Source organism: Leptonychotes weddellii, chromosome 11, assembly GCF_054177405.1.
Source record: "Leptonychotes weddellii isolate Sample4059 chromosome 11, ASM5417740v2, whole genome shotgun sequence".
Lineage (NCBI taxonomy): Eukaryota > Metazoa > Chordata > Mammalia > Carnivora > Phocidae > Leptonychotes > Leptonychotes weddellii.
The window spans coordinates 71,015,246-71,033,310 of record NC_138379.1 but is presented as its reverse complement, the minus strand read 5'-3'; positions in this window follow the sequence as shown (position 1 = coordinate 71,033,310).

The window sequence follows — 18,065 nt, the reverse complement described above, 5'->3', positions numbered from 1 at the left end:
AGCCATGGACAAAACACTGAGATTTTAATGTTGCATATTTTTCAGATAATTTAATATAGGGAAAATTATATATCCAAATCGATCTCTCCCCAAGCCCATTCTCCTTCTTACTTCCTTTTAGCATTACTCTCATAAATTTGCTATGTATTTCCTCTGTCCAAGCTTTTCCACTTTTATTAAAAATATATGCATGTGTGTCTATGCTTCTTTTAGATAAGAATGTGTTCTTTATTCAATGAGACTAATGCATATTAACTTATATACAAATTTCCTTCATATATTGATTTTATTTTTTCATCCTCCATTAATGGACATTTGGTATTGCTTTCAACATTAAAAACTATGTGTCTAGGGGCGCCTGAGTGGCTCAGTCATTAAGCGTCTGCCTTCAGCTCAGGTCATGATCCCAGGGTCCTGGGATTGAGCCCCACATCGGGGTCCCTCCTCAGTGGGAAGCCTGCTTCTCCTTCTCCCACTCCCCCTGCTTGTGTTCCCTCCCTCGCTGTGTATCTCTCTGTCAAATAAATAAATAAAATCTTTTAAAAAATAATAATAAAAAAACAATGTGTCTATGAAGATTCCTGTACATATTTCCTTGTACTCATAGGACGATATTAACTAGAAAGTCATTGAATCACATATTGATATTTAGTGATATTGAATCTTCTTTTTTTTTCATTTTAAAGTATCATTCTTAATAGGACATGCACATGGTATAGAATTCAAATGCTACACAGGGATATGAGGAGAAAAATATAAAACCTCCCTCCCTCCCCTATCCACTAGCTATCTTGGTTACCTCCCTGAAGCCAATTATTACCAGTTTCTTGTATATCATGTGAGAAATTTTCTTTGAATGTATGAACATGCAAGTGCCAGTATTCTATCAGTCAATCTTAAGAAATTTAACCAGGTTCTTCTTGGTTTAGGTGTGAACTATTAAATTTTATGAGTAACACTTGTACCAGTTATCACATATGTGCTTCTCATGTCCAAATCCAGCCTTCATGGCCTCCTCTGCAGTAATGGATCTGGACCCTGTAAATACCTCTCCCCTCTCAGCAGGCACAATGTTTCTCAATTTTACAAGAACTTGCCAACCCTCCAAAATACCAAAAATAATTTGAATTTAATTAGCACTGCATGAGTTTCAATTTCCTTACATGAAACAAATACTTGATTTTTTTTTAGGCAAAGATGGGTTTGAGGATTAATCAGAAAATTACATAAAGGCAACTGTGTACAAAAGATTTAAATATAATAAATGTTAATATATTTTTATACCAGACAGGTGAAAATAGTGTTAGGGGAGGTCACTGAAAGGAGATGACCACCAGCAGATCTTGAGCTGGCTTTGCCCTCTGCCTACAAAGGCAGGTTTCAGATTTCATCTGAGACGTCCCTGAGGAGGGTGGGAATGAACAAATAGTATCTTGTTTTACTTGCATTTTATTGATTACTGATAAGATACAGCATTTCTTTATATGTTTATTAGTCATACAGATTTTCCTTTCCTATGAATTTCCTGTATATATCATTTGCACATTTTTCTATTGTGCTTGTCTTTTTCTTATTGCTTTTTAAAAAATTCTTTATAAGGATATTTATCTCTCATTTTTTATAAGTGTTGAAAATATTTCCTTCAGCTTGGTTTTTGCTCTTTTTTTTTTTTTTGGCCTGGAGTATATTAGCCATATAGAAATTTGCATTGTGATATAAATTAGTGTAATCAATCTTTTTATTTAATACATGGACTTCTTTTTTGTTTCACTCTTTGTTTAAAAAATTATTTCCTCTATCAAGTTCAAAAGATATTTACATGTGTTCTATAATAATTTTATGGATTTGCATTAAATCCATGTGGAATTGAGTTTTGGGTTGAATGAGGAAGAGAGCATGCATTATTCTATATGGAAAGAAAATTACTATGCATTTTAAACCATTTCTGTTTTCCATATTGATTTTTAAAACCATCTCTATTAAATAACAAGAATTTTAAAATGCTTGGCTCTAGTTCTAGATTTTCTGTTCTGCTCTTTTGATTTTTTAGTCTCTTCCTGCATCAATACCACATCTCTTAATCACTATAAATTTAAAGTAAATGTTGACAAATGGTAATATGAGTCTTTCCGCTTTGTTCTTATTTTGTAGAGCTGCCTTGGTTATTCCCATTCATTTAGTATCTATTTTAGATACAATGTTTTAAATCTCACAAAAAGTCCTTTGAGATTATGATTATAATTTCATTGCATTTAAAGATTAAACTGGAAGGATTATATATTTATAATATTGAATTTTCCTATCAGAATAATAACTATCTTTCTATTTATGGTATTCTTTAATGCTTTTCATGAGTTTTGTATTCCTTTCCATAATAGTTTGCACATCCTTTGTTAGAGTTTCCTAAAGGACCTTTTATAATTTTTTGTTCTTATTGCAAATAAGATTTTTCTTTTCTGTTACATTTTTTATGATCATTCCTGTGAAAGATGAATAGTCTTTAAAATACTCAGATTATGTCTAGCAACTCTACTGTACTTTTTGTTTATAAATCGTTTTGGGATTTCTATGTATGTAATCACGTTTTAAATAAATCAACAAGAATTTCAACTCCCCCTTTCTAGTTTTAAAACATCTTTTCTTTTTCTTTCTTGTTTTGTTATTGTTTAGGATCTCCAATAAAATATTTAATACTCATTCATATACTAAATACATACTGAGAACCTATGATATGACAGACTCTGTTTAGATGCTTGTAGTACACAGTATACAGAACAGAAAAATATTTATTCTCTTATGTTCTCCACATACTAATAAGAGACAAAGATTTATATATATTATATACATATTACATTATATGTCTGTGTGTACACACACACACACACATATTGTCTTAAATAATCATAAGTGCTATAAGAAAAATATAAACCAGGGTTACAGGGTACTGGCTGCAGAAGGCACCAGCTGCAATTTTAAATGGGAATATCAAGGCAGGCCTTAATTAAGTGATATTTGAGGAAAGCCTTGAAGGAGGTAAAGGGGTTCACCTTGCAAACATCTGTGGGAAGAACAATCTAGGTACAGGGAAATTCTCAGACAAGGTTCAAAGCAGTGGGGAAGGTGAGAAATAAGAAGTAATTGAATTTTGGGTTTTCTGTTGGATTGAATGTGATTTTTCAGAGAAAGCAATCCATCAAGAAAGATTCTAAAGTTTGCAGCCTAAACAACCAGAAAGACAAATGTCCTCTCAACTGGGAAGGGAAAGACAGAGGTTAAATAGGTTAGGGGGGAGACAAGACTCTAACTTCAGACTAGGAAAGCTTGAGATGTGGATTAGACATCCAAGAAGAGATGTTGACATAAGAATTTGATATTCAGTCTGAAGTTTATAAGAGTGTTATAGCTGGAGACATTGGCAAATAGAAAATATTTAAAGTCAAGGGACTAGATGAAATCATTAAAACTGAGGACTGAGGCCTGGAGCATTCTAAAGTTTGGAGATTGTAGAGAAGACGAGGAACCAGGAAAGGTGAGGGAAAAAGAACAGCTAGTTAGGGGGAAAACCAACACTATGGTATCCTAGAAACTAAATGAAGAAGGTGTGACAAGGAAGAGAGTGGTTAGTAGTGTCAAATGCTGTATAGACAAGTGAAATATGATGGATCGAATAAATAACCATTAAATGTAGTAATATGGAGGTCATCAGTAACCTTGATGAGTTCATTTTCAACAGGGACAAACATTCTTTGAGAGATTTAAAGAGAAAATGGAGAGAGAAATCTGATGTCATGAGTATAGATAATTCTTCTGAGTTTTGTTGTAACGGAGAGCAGAAAACTGAGCCTATAGCCTGAAGGAGGAGGAGGAGGAGAGACAGAGAGAGAGAGCACACTTGTGTGAGACAGTTACAGAGGGAAACAAAAAGAGAAACAGAGAGATGCAGAAATGGAACAAATAGCATGTTTCTATGCTGGGATGGAAAATATCCAATAGCAAGAGAAAAATAAATGATGTTGGAGACAAAGGGAATTGTAGAAGTGATACGTCCTTGAGCAAGTGAAAGGTAATGAGTTTGAGTATATAGCTGCAGAGATTAGTTTTGATAGTGTTAATAAGGAATTTCTAATCAAGTCATGGATATGTCCTTTGATTCTACTTTGCTAAGAGCTTGTTTTAATCATAACGGAGCATTAAATTGCATATTATTCTCAGAGACCTATTTAGATGTCTGCAGTATTTTCCTTCTTTTATTAATGTGGTATATTACTAGCTTGTTTTATGTTGAATATCTTTGCATACATGGGATAAATATTACTTAGTCATGATGTATCTTTATGCACTTTGTTTTCAATATTTTAAGAATATTACTTCCACGTTTATAACTTATAAAAGCTTATAATTATCATATGGCCACTGTTTAAGTTTTGGTCAATATTATACTAATATTTAAAATGATTTGGCTAAGACAGGGATGTCTTAAAATGATTTTTTAAAAGACATGGATTATCTACTTCTTTCTTGAGGATTTGGTGAAATCTATAAAATTATCTACAATGATGCCTTTCTAGGGAGAAAATTTAGACTATTGACCCAATTCCCTCATGATTTTTGGTATATTCAGAGTTTCTACTTCTTCTGGAGTCAATTTTTTATTATTTCTATATGTTTCATATTTTTCTTTTTTTTTTAATGGTGGAAATAGTTGTTCATAGTATTGTCCTAACTGTACCTGTAAGTATGTCACCTTTTCCCATCTATGTTGTCTTGGAAGATCCATATTTGCATATACTATTTTATTTATTTATTTATTTTTTTAAGATTTTATTTATTTATTTGACAGAGAGAGACACAGCGAGAGAGGGAACACAAGCAGGGGGAGTGGGAGAGGGAGAAGCAGGCTTCCCACGGAGCAGGGAACCCGATGTGGGGCTCGATCCCAGGACCCTGGGATCATGACCCGAGCCGAAGGCAGACGCTTAACGACTGAGCCACCCAGGCGCCCCATTGCATATACTATTTTAAAAATTAATCTTCTCAGGGTGCCTGGGTGGTTCAGTCAGTTAAGCGTCTGCCTTCAGCTCAGGTCATGATCCCAGGGTCCTGAGATAGAGCCCCGCATCAGACTCCCTGCTCAGTGGGGAGTCTGCTTCTCCCTCTGCCTCTCCTGCTCCCCCTGCTTGTGCTCTCTTCCTCTGTCAAATAAATAAATAAAAATCTTAAAAAAAAATAAGAAATAATCTTAATGTTCAAATGTTTAAGATTAATGTAAAAATTAATCTTAATGTTAAAATTAATGTTAATAATTAATTGACATTTATTTTTACTTAGATATGTGTAAGAAGAAATAACATGCAAATGACTTTTTCTAAGTCCAAGAAAACCTACACATTTAAGTTTAATTCTTAAAGGTTTTTTGAACACTTAATCAGTATACATGCTTTGCAAGATTTATGAGTAAATTCAACCTTCATAACAAACACCAAGTGAGTCAATAAAATTTCTTATAACTGACAACAAACAAATATTGTACTGATCATAAACTTGAAGTTATAAAGATGAACCATTTCGGTGAGAATCTCTTAGGAGAATTTCTTATAAACTAGCCAAAAAAGCAATTTTATGGCAAAATAAAATAAAATTATACACAAGCTGGCTAAAAAGCAGTTGTATCTACAATCACTCTACTTGAAATTTCTCATTATTTAACATTGAAACTAGCAGCCTATGATTTTTTCAAATTTTAACTAAGGCTGAGGCAATGTATTAGGAGCTCAGAATTTTCTATTTCTACTCTCCCTCTTTTTTGAAGCTTTGCAATAAGTTTTATGTTGTTTTATTATAATTTATATAATCAGCTTTTGGTTTTGTTGAAAATCTCTGTAGACTCATCTAGGTTTTTTTCTATATCAATCATGTTTGCTTTTATTTTTATTATTTCCTTAATTTGGTCTGTGTCTTATTTTTCTTAGTGCAGATTTGTGATTGAATTCACAACTCATCAATGAATAACCCGTTTCAGATTTTCTCATTTTTTAAATTTGTGTGTTTAAAGCTATAAAATTGCATTTAAAGCTATAAAGTTTCCTCCAATTACTACTTTTGCTGCAACCTGCAATTTGGATATATAAAGCTTTCTTTGTCTCTCATTTCTAGATATTTTATAAGCCTACTGTGATTTATTTTTTTAATTCATGAGTTACATAGAAATATGTTTTACGTTGCCAAATATATGGTGAGAGGTAATTGAGAATGTATTTTTGTTGGTAATATTGCATTGTGGTCAAGAAACTCAGTCTTCATATCTTTTAAACTTGTGATAAATGTATAACTATACATATAAAACTTCATGATAATGGTGGCCTGATATAACATGATTTCAGCTCTAAAGGGAAAAAAAAAAAAGCTCTTTGCTTCTGCCCTCTGCCTCGGTGTTTTCTTATAAGGCTCTTGTCTTTGAGTTGCAGAGGGGAAATGAAGAATAACGTTAAGTCCCCCTGGGGAAAGCAAGGGGGTGTAGGATGAGCTTCAGTCTCAGCCGAAGGATCCAGGGTTGTCTCCAAGGATATTTCAGGCAGAGGCGACAACTGTTAGTAGGTGGCTCATAAATGAAGCTGGGACTAAGTTGGATTTGGATTGTGCAGCAAGAGCCATAGACCTCCCAGCAAGTTTCAGTTCCCTTTCTTCTTTCCTTAGGGCTACTCCCCTGAATTTTCCCTTATAAGCAAACCAAGAAGTGCCATGTGCTGAGCCAATTCACCTGTTAAATAACAGGCTGTCTCTTTCTCTTGCCTCATTGCAAAATGGAAGCCAGCTCAGTAAAGCATTATTTGCATTGCTTTGCATCTCTCCTCATTTCACTTTCTTTTACCATACCCTCGCTGACCTGGGTTTGCAACACTTAAATAGAAAGTCAACAGTTTAATGCTTAATTCAGGTTCTGTTGTCTAGGAGTACCAGACAAAGGCAATTGAAACTGCAAGTGAAATCTGCAGAGCATGCCCTTCAGATTGTTTCTGAGTTGGAACGTCTACCTGTCTAGAAGCAATATAGACTTTATTGCTGGTAGTTACTGGGATGATACACTCTGGCATGGAGTAGCTTTGCAATTGATCTAAGCTTTTATAGCTGTTGATTGGGAAAAAATGTAGTTAGAACTCAAAGCATTGGAAGGGCATGTTTCAAGGTCACATATAATGGGAACCATGAGCATTACAAGTCTTGTGGAGTAGGTGGGTGATTGTGATGCCACTAGAGACTTCGGAAAAATAACAGGCTGAAGGACAGTATCTCACCTCCTAAAACTAGAGAGCTTCTTTGGTGGCTTTAAAGGAGACTCTTATGTTCTGAAGTCTCAGAGTAGACTAAGTTGAAAATCAGACCCCAAATCTGAATGTTAAGTAACAAAGTTGCAAAGAAGACTAAACATGCAGCCAGGGAAGTCTTCCACTATCAATGTAAATGTCAGTGTCATGACAATGAGAGATGGGATCTAGAGATGTCAGATAAGGTCATATTTACACATAAACCTAAAAATATTGAATTTTCAAGTTTTCCTGAACATTCTTGACAGGAAAATTCTTAAGAGGAAAACAATTCCCTTTCTCCTGACAAAAACATATCCTCCCTTTACTGGGAAACCATGTGATTATCTTGTATAAAGAATAAGCTTCACTGGATGCTTTTACTTTCCACAAGATCCCTCCTCATTGTGTTCTCCAGATTGATAATAAAAGCACATACTAAAGAAATAGGGGGAGACAAACTTTTCTCCAGGAAGTTGTAATCTACATACCAAAAGGATTTCAGAATCTGGCAATGTGTATGGCAGTAACCTGAGGAACACACAGGGAAGTAGTAGATCTTGGAGGTATTAGAACAAGGTTGATAAACTATCAAGCAGTATAGTAAAAAATTCACTAAACTGGGGCTATTCTCCTACAATTCAGGAGTCAATATTTTGGCAAAGACTTCTGGAATAAAACCTACAGTAATTGGCTGGATTAGCTTTGTGAAACCTGGACTCGATAATGACCTGCACAGAAGTATGTAGATATGTCAGTTTTAAAGAAGAGATAAGGACACAGGGAGATGGGATGTTGCAGTGAATTTGTTATGTGTGGCCATAGATCCTACCATCTGATTACATTTCCCTGGAGGGTCGAGAAGACAGATACTTCACTAGGGCAATAAGGAATGCATTGGTGATGGGTGCATGCGCATTGCTGAGAAGAGAAGTCACAGCTATCTTCTGAAGGTTATGGTAGATTGTGAGTGTTGCTACCTTTGAACTGGCATTTTTCCTATCAACATCAATAATGGGAACATGAAATGGCAAAAGCCTCATGGAAGCACATAACCATCATAAGCAAAGTAAATGTAATTGCTGCAATAGGCAGTAAGCCTGCCTTAACCCACAATATAGGGAGGTAGCTAATAGAGAATGGTATTTTTAAGGGTAATACAGGAGGATAGAAGACTAGGGTATTACTCCAGAGAGATAGCAAGTAGCAGATTGATGTTAACTGCCACAATAGTAAATCATAGCCCTTGCCTCCTTATCAGATCTAAGCTGGTTCTCAGAATCAGAACTCACTGATTAAAGACAAGGCTATGTCCACATCAGGAACAGCCCTGCTACTCTGTTGTAAGTACTTTCAGTAAATATTTCTCCAATTCATTCTTTCCCCAAAAATCTTTAAGGAAAGTCCTCTTTATGCAGTGGGGAAAAAAGTATTTCTAGAATTGTTAGTTATTGAGTCTGAACTTAACACTTACATCTGGAATGGAGAAAAACAACAACAGGGACCCTATAATTAGGTTGAGGGATCCTGGAAGTCAGTTGATAAATAGATTTTGGCCTGAGATTATCTTAATTGTGGTTTCACTAAGTCAGCAGATTCATCCTGTGGTTATTTTCTTGAATCCCAAATGAATAATTGGGAATAGATATTTTTAGCATCTAGCAGACCCTTTGCTTTGGTTTCCCGATCTGTGGGTATTATCGTATGTACTATTAAGTGGAAACTTCTGAAATGGTTTCCCCATCATTCCTCCTCACCCTATTGCCAAGAAGAAATATTGCATTCCTTGAGAAAATAAATATATCCCTATCACAACTGAAGACATAAAAATATGCAAGGGGGATAGTCACTATCATACCTTTTTATCTGTGTGACCCTGAAAAATGGATTGTGGCAGATGGTTGTAGAATAAAAGAGAACTTAATGAGATGGTAGTCAAATCCCAGCTGTCTCAAGTGTCATCTTTACTGAGAAGATTAACACAGTTTCTGCCACTTGGTATGTGGGTAATAATTTGGAAAATGCTATTGTCTGCTGTCTTAATTTTTGATAATGAAAAGGATCAAAAGCAGTTAGCTTTTACATAACAAGGAAAGCAGTATACCTTACTGACCTGCTTTTGTTAAATAGTATGTTTTATGCAGTAATATAGTCAGTTCACAGAGATCTTCATTGTCCTGACATTCTGTGAATCATCAAGCTGATGAGCAGGGAGTCACATGGAGGACCTTAGAGACATGCTTCTCATATGATCTGTGGCAAATGTCAGTTTAAAAAGTTTTTGTTGTCTTTTTGTTTTGCTTTATTTTAACTTCTAATTATTCATAAACCAGTAGTTTTGTAAAATACGGAACCAAAAGCTTGGATGTTGTAGAAATGTCTGTCAGAATGATATATAAAATTGTCCAATCACTCTCAGTTTCTGGAATTATTAAGTCATCTTCTGGACTGGTAATTTATCTTTTGGGTTTGAGGATCATATTTTGAGTAGCACCACTCTAAATGCCTGAATAAGACATGTGTGTGTAAGACACACACACATATATACCCATCTACATATATATGTTTTTATTTGTCTATTTATATATGCATATGTATGTATATGTATACACACAAATGCATGCACCAGTCATAGAAAAAAGAAATCAAATAATTGAAGAAACTCAGAAGCATGACATATCAATGAATATCTTAGCTATCCTGTGGTCTGGGACATGCTGTGACATTGTAAAATATAAATTGCTGCATTTCATACCTCCTTTAACCAAACAAGAGGCATAACACTTGGTTGTTCTCTTTGGATTTTAGAAGTAAAATATACTTCATTTGGGAATATTGCTTCAGAGTATTTCCTGAGTCATTCATAGACTGTCATAAAAGGTGTTTCAGTAGTTTTCAGACTGTAGTACATGCTGTTCTTCCCCTTGGGCCATATAACTCAGGTGCTAGAAGACCCATAGTGGATAAGGATGCTATATGAAATTTTGCTGAACTTCAATGGAAGTTATAGAGAAGACAACCAAATTTTTGGTACAAAGCCATGACTTCTCTATCAGAGAACTATTTTCAACCTGAAAAACAGCTTCTAGTGAGATACTGGGGCATAGTAGATACTGGGCACCTGATTGTAGAAAAGGGATGACTCTAACCTACAATGTTAGAGGAGTAAGCCCAAACATAGAGGCACATTTCAAGATCTTCTTGAGTTACATCTGTTAGCATTCCACTGGCCAAAGAAAGTCACAAAACTAATCTAAATGCAAGGGGCAGGAAAGTATATTCTGCCCACTCGGAGGTCAAAGAAAGTCACACAACCAGGTAAAACTTCAATGGAATTGGGATGTATGGAGGTGGAGTTGGAGAGTGATTCCTTAACAATAACACAATCTGTCACACCCACTAAACTATTAAGCTGGGCAGGCTGATCAGAAATCCATCACGGGGCGCCTGGGTGGCTCAGTTGGTTAAGTGACTGCTTTCAGCTCAGGTCATGATCATGGAGTCCCAGGATCGAGTCCCGCATCGGGCTCCCTGCTCGACAGGGAGTCTGCTTCTCCCTCTGACCTTCCCCCCTCTCATGTGCTCTCTCTCTCTCTCTCATTCTCTCTGTCTCAAATAAATAAATAAATAAAAATCTTAAAAAAAAAAAAAAAAAGAAATCCATCATGGAATGGAAGTGGCACGTTTGAGAATAAGCTCAAACAGATCCAGGAGGTACAAATATGTTATGTGAACAGATGTTGTCTGCATTTGCTATCCTCCTTTCCTTCAGCCTATACTTAAAACTTCATTTTGAGGTAAGCAGTTTCCTTTGACCAATTGACTGAAGAGGAAAGAAATTTGACCTGATTCCCAGATGTGTCAGCACAAAATGTTAGCACTAAAAGGAAATGAACTACTGCCTCATGGTCTCAAAGGGGTGATGGACAGTAGTAAAAGCAAATCCTTTTGGGATAGAGTTAATCATCCATCTTGTAGAGTGTGAGAAGAAAAGATATAGACTGACTTCTGATAAAATGGCTTGACTGATTCACCAGTGGTTTGAAAGGAATAAGACCAGGAGAATACAGATGAGGAGATCTGGGGAAGAATTATGTGGATGGATCTCTGGGGGTAGGACAAAGTGTGGAGGTCTTTTTGTCTCATGTCAGTGCCCCGTAGAGCATATGCCTTGTGGAGTAGCTGCTCGACAACCAGCTGAAGAAGGTGACTTCTTTAGCGGATGTCAGTCAGCTTCTCTTCTCAGCTACCTGATACATGGCCAGTGTGCTATGGTAGCAGAGATGAGGCTCTGAATGCATCCAGCAATCTAGGCTTGTCTTCACCAAGACCTTTCTGGCTAATGTCACTGATAGCAGCAGAAATGGACATGTGACATTACTCCTTGGGGTACCTATCAGCCATTTGGCAGAATCTATTCCATTGGAGTGTTTCTATCATGAAGGAGCATAAGTTTGCTTTTATGACAATAAATATAGATATGTACGTGTGCCTCTACCATCACAACCATCCAAGGTTTACAGAATACCTCATTAGGACACATGCTACCATATCACAGTGCCTCACACTGAAGGACACTTTAACAGCAAAGGAGAGCAACCAGCCTGAACTAACAGTGAAGCAGCTGCCCACTGAAGTCTCAGCTGAGGTCCAGCAGCGTGGCTTATGCCTCCAGGACTTGGCACGTGTGTTCAACCAACTACCAGTATATGGTTCTGCATTTCCAAAACCTAGAATGCGTGGGTATAGGAAATAAGATTGGAACTAGAAATGGTTAGTCTCACTGTCACACCTAGCGGCTCAGTCACGGAGTTTCAGCTTTCTGTTTCATCAACCTTGAGCTTTGCTGAGGTGGAAATCCCAGCTCACAGGGTGTGGAGAAGGCTGCCAGGGGATACATTAAATGTTCCACTGAACTAGAAGCTGCAACTGTCACCTTGTTAATTTGGGCTTCTCATGTGAGTGGATAAACAGGCAAAGAAAGGAGCTAATGTAACTGGTGGAATTAATAGGTCTTGTTTGTCATGAGGAGCTAGAATTGGTAATACATGATAAGTTAAATGAGCAGTTACTTCACTAGGGAGTCTCTTAGAACTTTCAGACTTGATAATAACTGCCAAGGAGTGATTATAGCAACCACAAATCAAAAAGTATAAGGAAATGGTTGGTTGAGATACCTGTGGGGATCAGTGTCTGGATCACCCTACCAGACATGTAACCCTGACCAACCTAACTGTTTTCCAAGAGTGAAAGACATGTAGAATTGCTGGCAGAAGAGAGAGATGATAGACATCAACTGCAGGCTTAGGGCCAGGTCCTGCAGCATCAGCACTGTTCTTTATATCATTAACCCTCTTTGCTTAAGTGTTGCAAGAGCTCACAGTTTGTGTTTATATATATATATATATATATATATATATATATATATATATATATATATATATATATATATATAATTTGAATGAGACTCTGTGAGCAGTTAGACTCATGCTCCAACTCCCTGTTCTTTGGGGAAGACGTGAATGTGTCATTTTCTCCCAACACACACGTACACATGCACGTACAGTAGAGGTCCTATATTTTCGGGAAGAAGAGGAATATAATGGGTAGGCACCCTTCCTGCCTCTACTACTGCCCTCCTACCTCCCACCAAGCCCTGCTCCCTGGCCACACAGCTGTTTGTTTGTTTGTTTGTTTGTTTGTTTTCTATAGTTCATAGCTAGTAGTAACACTTCCAAACTTGGATGAAACACCACACTGCATGGCATAGGATCCCATAACCCAAGTAGCTGCCAAAGGGGGTCAGATGATACAACCCAGAGGTACAGGAGGCTTTACACCACACAGAACTCTTTAACTAATGGAAAGCAGGGGATGAAGTGCAGCTGGGAAAATAAAACCCCCTCTTCTCTCTCTCCCACGGACTGTCCCAAGGCATAGTTCTTCCATGTAAACCATCTAGAGAAAGCCCACATGTTGAGCAGCAGCAACTGCTAACTGACCTGCTTTGCCTCCTCCCTGCTGGGATCACTGTGAGGTGGTAGCTGGTATGGTAAAGCATCCTTTTGTTTTGCTTTTGAGGTCTCTTAACATTGCACTTCCTTTCTCCTCATCCGTGCTACCCTGCACCAGCACTACCCAAATGAAGCATCAGCAGTCCCTCTCTTCTAAGGAATCTTGACTAGGAGATGAGCTTTCCTCTGTATACACACATTCTAATTTTTCTCCTCTCCCAACAAATAAGATACCCCTCTTTCTATTTGGAGGCATCTTTCCTTGAGCAGTAAAATCTGTCCCTTATTTGCCCCCTTGGTCTTGCAACTATTCCCATTGCCGCCTGCATTATCTCCCCTGCTCTCCCTGAGTCCTCATCAGACTACAGACACGCCAATATTTCCCACCTTCAAAAATCTGTCCCTTCTCCTCACTGCCTTCAACAGCTACTACTTATTTTTCATAAAGATGTGGCAAAACTCACTGAAGTCTGTTGTCTTGGCTTCCTCTTCAGCTATTATTTCTTTAACATACACCAGGATTTTTCCTTACTGCTTCACTCATTAAAACTGCACTTCTGTACTCTTCCTCTTAAAACCACCCCCCCCAGCCCGGCCACCGACCAAATATATCAGTCCAGCCTCTATGTTAATCTTGTTACACCTTTTGGCAGCATTTGACCCAGTTGATCACTGCTTCCTTGAAATACATTTTTATTTGGTTTCTCTCTCTCTCTGTTCCCTTCCAACCTCAGTGGCAGCTCATTCTCACTCTCCTTTACTTGATTATACACTTGTTCCCCATCTCTAAAGGTTGGATTTCAGACCTCTTTTCTTCTCTAGCTATAATTTCTTCCTAGCGACTTTTTTTCAGACTCTGGCTTTAAATCTCATCTATATCCCGATGGCTGCCAACTTTGTGTCTCCAGCTCCAATTTCCCCTGAAGCTCTAGACTCATATATTCAGTGACTCGACATCTGGATGTCCAAGAGAAACCTCAGATGCATCATGCATGCACAAGGAAATGCGCACGGGCGCGCGCGCACGCGCGCACACACACACACACACACACACACAAATGGCATATCACCCATCTTCCAGTTGTTCAGAAAGGACAATTGGAGGCATCCTTGATTTCTTGATTATTCTTTCTCTGGCATACCAACGCATCAGCAAGTGCTATCAGACTTTTCTTAAACATGAATCCTAGATCCAGTGTTTCTCGTGATCTTCACAGATAGCACCTAGGAGAAGCCACTTACATGTCTAGCCAGGATGACTGCAATAGTTTTCCAACAGGCCTTCCTTCTTCCTCTCTTCCTTTCTTATAATCTAATCTTCACATAGCAACCAAAAATGTTACTTTAAAAATGTGGGGGACGGGTCAGCCCAGTGATGGGTATTAACAAGGGCATGTATGGCAATGAGCACTGGGTGTTACATGCAAAGAAAGAATCATGGTTCACTACATCAAAAACTAATATGGTGACTAACATAACATAATTTAAAAAAATGAGAATCAGACCATGTCATTCCTAGTTCACAAACTTCCGTGATTTCTCAACCTGCTTAGGCAAAAAATAAATAAATAAAAAGTTTTTATTACATTTACAAGGTCTTACATAACCAGGCCTCTGGCTATCTCTGTGATTTCATCTGCTACCTCTCTATCTTACTCACACAGATCTAGCTTGATTTCTGTGCTATTTCTCCAACACCCAACCATGTGCTTACCTCAGGACCTTTGTACCTGCTATTTCAGCTGTCTGGAGTGCTCTTTTCTAATACCTTTGTGGCTTGCTCCTTCACAACATTCACATCTCTGCTTGCTCTATCTCCTTTAGGCTATTTTATGTTTCCTCATAGTAGTTATCACTAACTGACAAGTTATTACATATTTACTTAAATATTTTCTGTCTTTCCCATTAGAAAATGAGGTCCACAAAGGTTGGGATAATGTTTTATTCATCATTACATCACAGCATTTAAAAGACTACTTGGCTCATAGTTGGTATTCAGTAAGATCTGTTGAATAATCAGATGAGTAAATACAATGACTTAATTGTTCTTTACCATTAATACTCAAACATACATTCATATTTACACTTATTTATTTAAACCACTTTCTTTCTTTTGTGTGTGCTTACAATGTCTTCATACTTTAGGAATTTTAGATGTCTCCCATTCATTATATTTTTTACTTTAAATATTATGATATTGGATACATATTTCCATATGTATTTTAAATTTTGAATTATGAGCTCATTATTTCAAACATTTTCTTCTGTGGGGGTTCTGTGAATTCTGTGGACTATGGAAGCATCCATAATAGATGGTTTCCTAGTTGCCTCTGTCAAATTGTTGCTGACTTTGTGGTACCAGACCAATTTTATTTCATATAAAAATTGGACTCTGACACCCTAGTAGAGTTCAGACTTGAGTCTCTGATTTCTTGCAGTTGAATCATTTTCCCCCCGTGGTCTAGAAGGAGGTATTATTTCCTTGCTTTCTTCAGGCCAGGAAGTGAAGTTTTTCTAAGTAGGCACATTTTCCAGCCTCCTGGCTTTATCCAGGGAGCATATTTTCAGCTGCCCTGCACACACAGGGCTGGAAGCTGATGTCCATCCTACACAGACATTAAGACCCCAATGGTATATATTCTGCCCATTTTCCTTCACAGATCCTCTCATCTCAGCAGCTTCCTTCTACCATGTGTTCCATCTTTCTTCTGGAAAATGCAGTTAGTTCCTTTTTGATTTTCATGCTTGGCTACATATTTTTATTTCTTTTAAAATATATATTTTGTGCAATGTATTTATGTGTTTGAAGTGGAAGGTGGCTTCCTGTAGTTCAGTCTAATCTGGATTAGAAATCTCTGACTTCATTTGAAAAAATACCTAGGATAACATCCTAGGCTCAGAGGACCACAATATGGTAGCGGTGGTGGTGTAAATGTGCTGTATCATTTGGGAATGCAGTGGGACTAAAAAGGCAATTAGTATTGGGAAACAGGTCCAATTGTCCAAAAAGAAGTCATAGATGGTATATGTATTTCCTATGGTTGCTATAACAAATTGTCACAAACCTGGCCATTTTAAACAACACATATTTATTCTCTTACAATTCTGAAGGCCAGAAGTCAGAGATCAGTACCCCTGAGCTGAAATCAAGGTGTTGGCAGGTCCATACTCCTTCTAGCAACTAGAGGTGAGAATCCATTCCTTGCTTCTTCCAGCTTGGGGATGTCAGTATTCCTTGGCTTAGGGCTCCATAACTCCAACCTCCAAGGGCAGAATCTTCAAATTTCCCTCTGCTCTCTTCACATTACCTTCTTTGGGTGTCAAATATCCCCCTACCTCTCTCTTATAAGGGTACATGTGATGGCATTTAGGGCCCACTGGATAATTTAGGATAATCTCCTCATCTCAAGATCCTTAACTGTTTAATCACATCTGTAAAGACCCCCCCCCTTTTTTTTTTCTATACAAGGGTAAATTCACAGACTTCAGAGGTTGGAATGTGAATATCTTCTAGGGAACTGACCACAACCTACCACAGATTAGTATAAATAGGAAATGTCATCCATTTTTTACCAGCATCCTATGGCCACAATTTCAGAGGGAAAAAGCAAGACTCACAGAGAGCAGGTAAGCCAAGACCAGGAGAACTAATTTATATGGAGGAAGCTGAAAAGAAGTTGAGTCAAATCACAATAGGAAGTACACATCAGGGAGAGGCTAGTTTGAGATGATTCTGTTCCATGGGAAATACCAGGGAGAAGACTAGTACGAGGAAGATGGCAGATCTTTGACACTCTCAATTCCCCACCGCTCAATTGAATTTTAGGCGACAGTTTTCACTTTGGAATTAAAAGAGTTCATGATGGCTATGAATGGCTAATGGAATAAAACTGCAAACTTGTTATGTCATGCTCTCGTTCTTCAGTAATACCAGAAGCACAAAGAGTATGTGGCTCCTGAGGAATGGGGTCAGACAGAGATCAATAGATTCATTTCTAGTTCACCAAGGTCAACCAAAGGTCAATGAAACTAGCTCAAAATAAATAGAGACATTTTCTGCAGGAAGAGTATATTTCCTAAATTTGGGGAGGCAGAGTGGGATGGTCTACAAGGGGTCACATAAAAAGAAGGGTGGGTTTGCACAAAGTTCAATAAACTAAAAAGTTCATTCCGGTCAAAAGAAATCATTAGGGGTCACTCATATCAAGTTAGAGTCTAACTGAATGCTGTTTTCTCTTCAAAATTAAGCACAACAGGAATGTTCTCTGAAGACAAGAGGTCAGAGCAAAGAAGCATTTTTCCACAAATGGATTAAAGATTCCTGCGATTCAACATAAAGAGGAGACAAGCTACCTTTTAGACATGAGGATCCAAATAAGTGGTCCACTTTCTTCTGACAGAGGAACAATAGTGGAGAGTCGGGCAGTCTAGGACTTTGATCCAAAGTGATGGAAACTTCTAACTCAACCTGATCCCTGAATACATGCTACCCCTTAGAGAGTCTTAAGGTTAGCAGAGCTCATTTGTCTTAAATGCAAATAAACCCCAAAAGAGCAAACATACTGGTCTTTCACTGACTTCAGTGTTATCTTCCATGAACTAATCCTGCTGCCTTTCTGTGCTCCAGTTCTCAGGGTTGGTGTAAAAACTTTTGCTCAGAGTGCATGTGAGGCTCTTAGAAGAGAGTGGAGGGACATTGAGACTCGGGGCACTAAAGAAGGGGAAATCTAAGATGACGCTAGACCTGTGA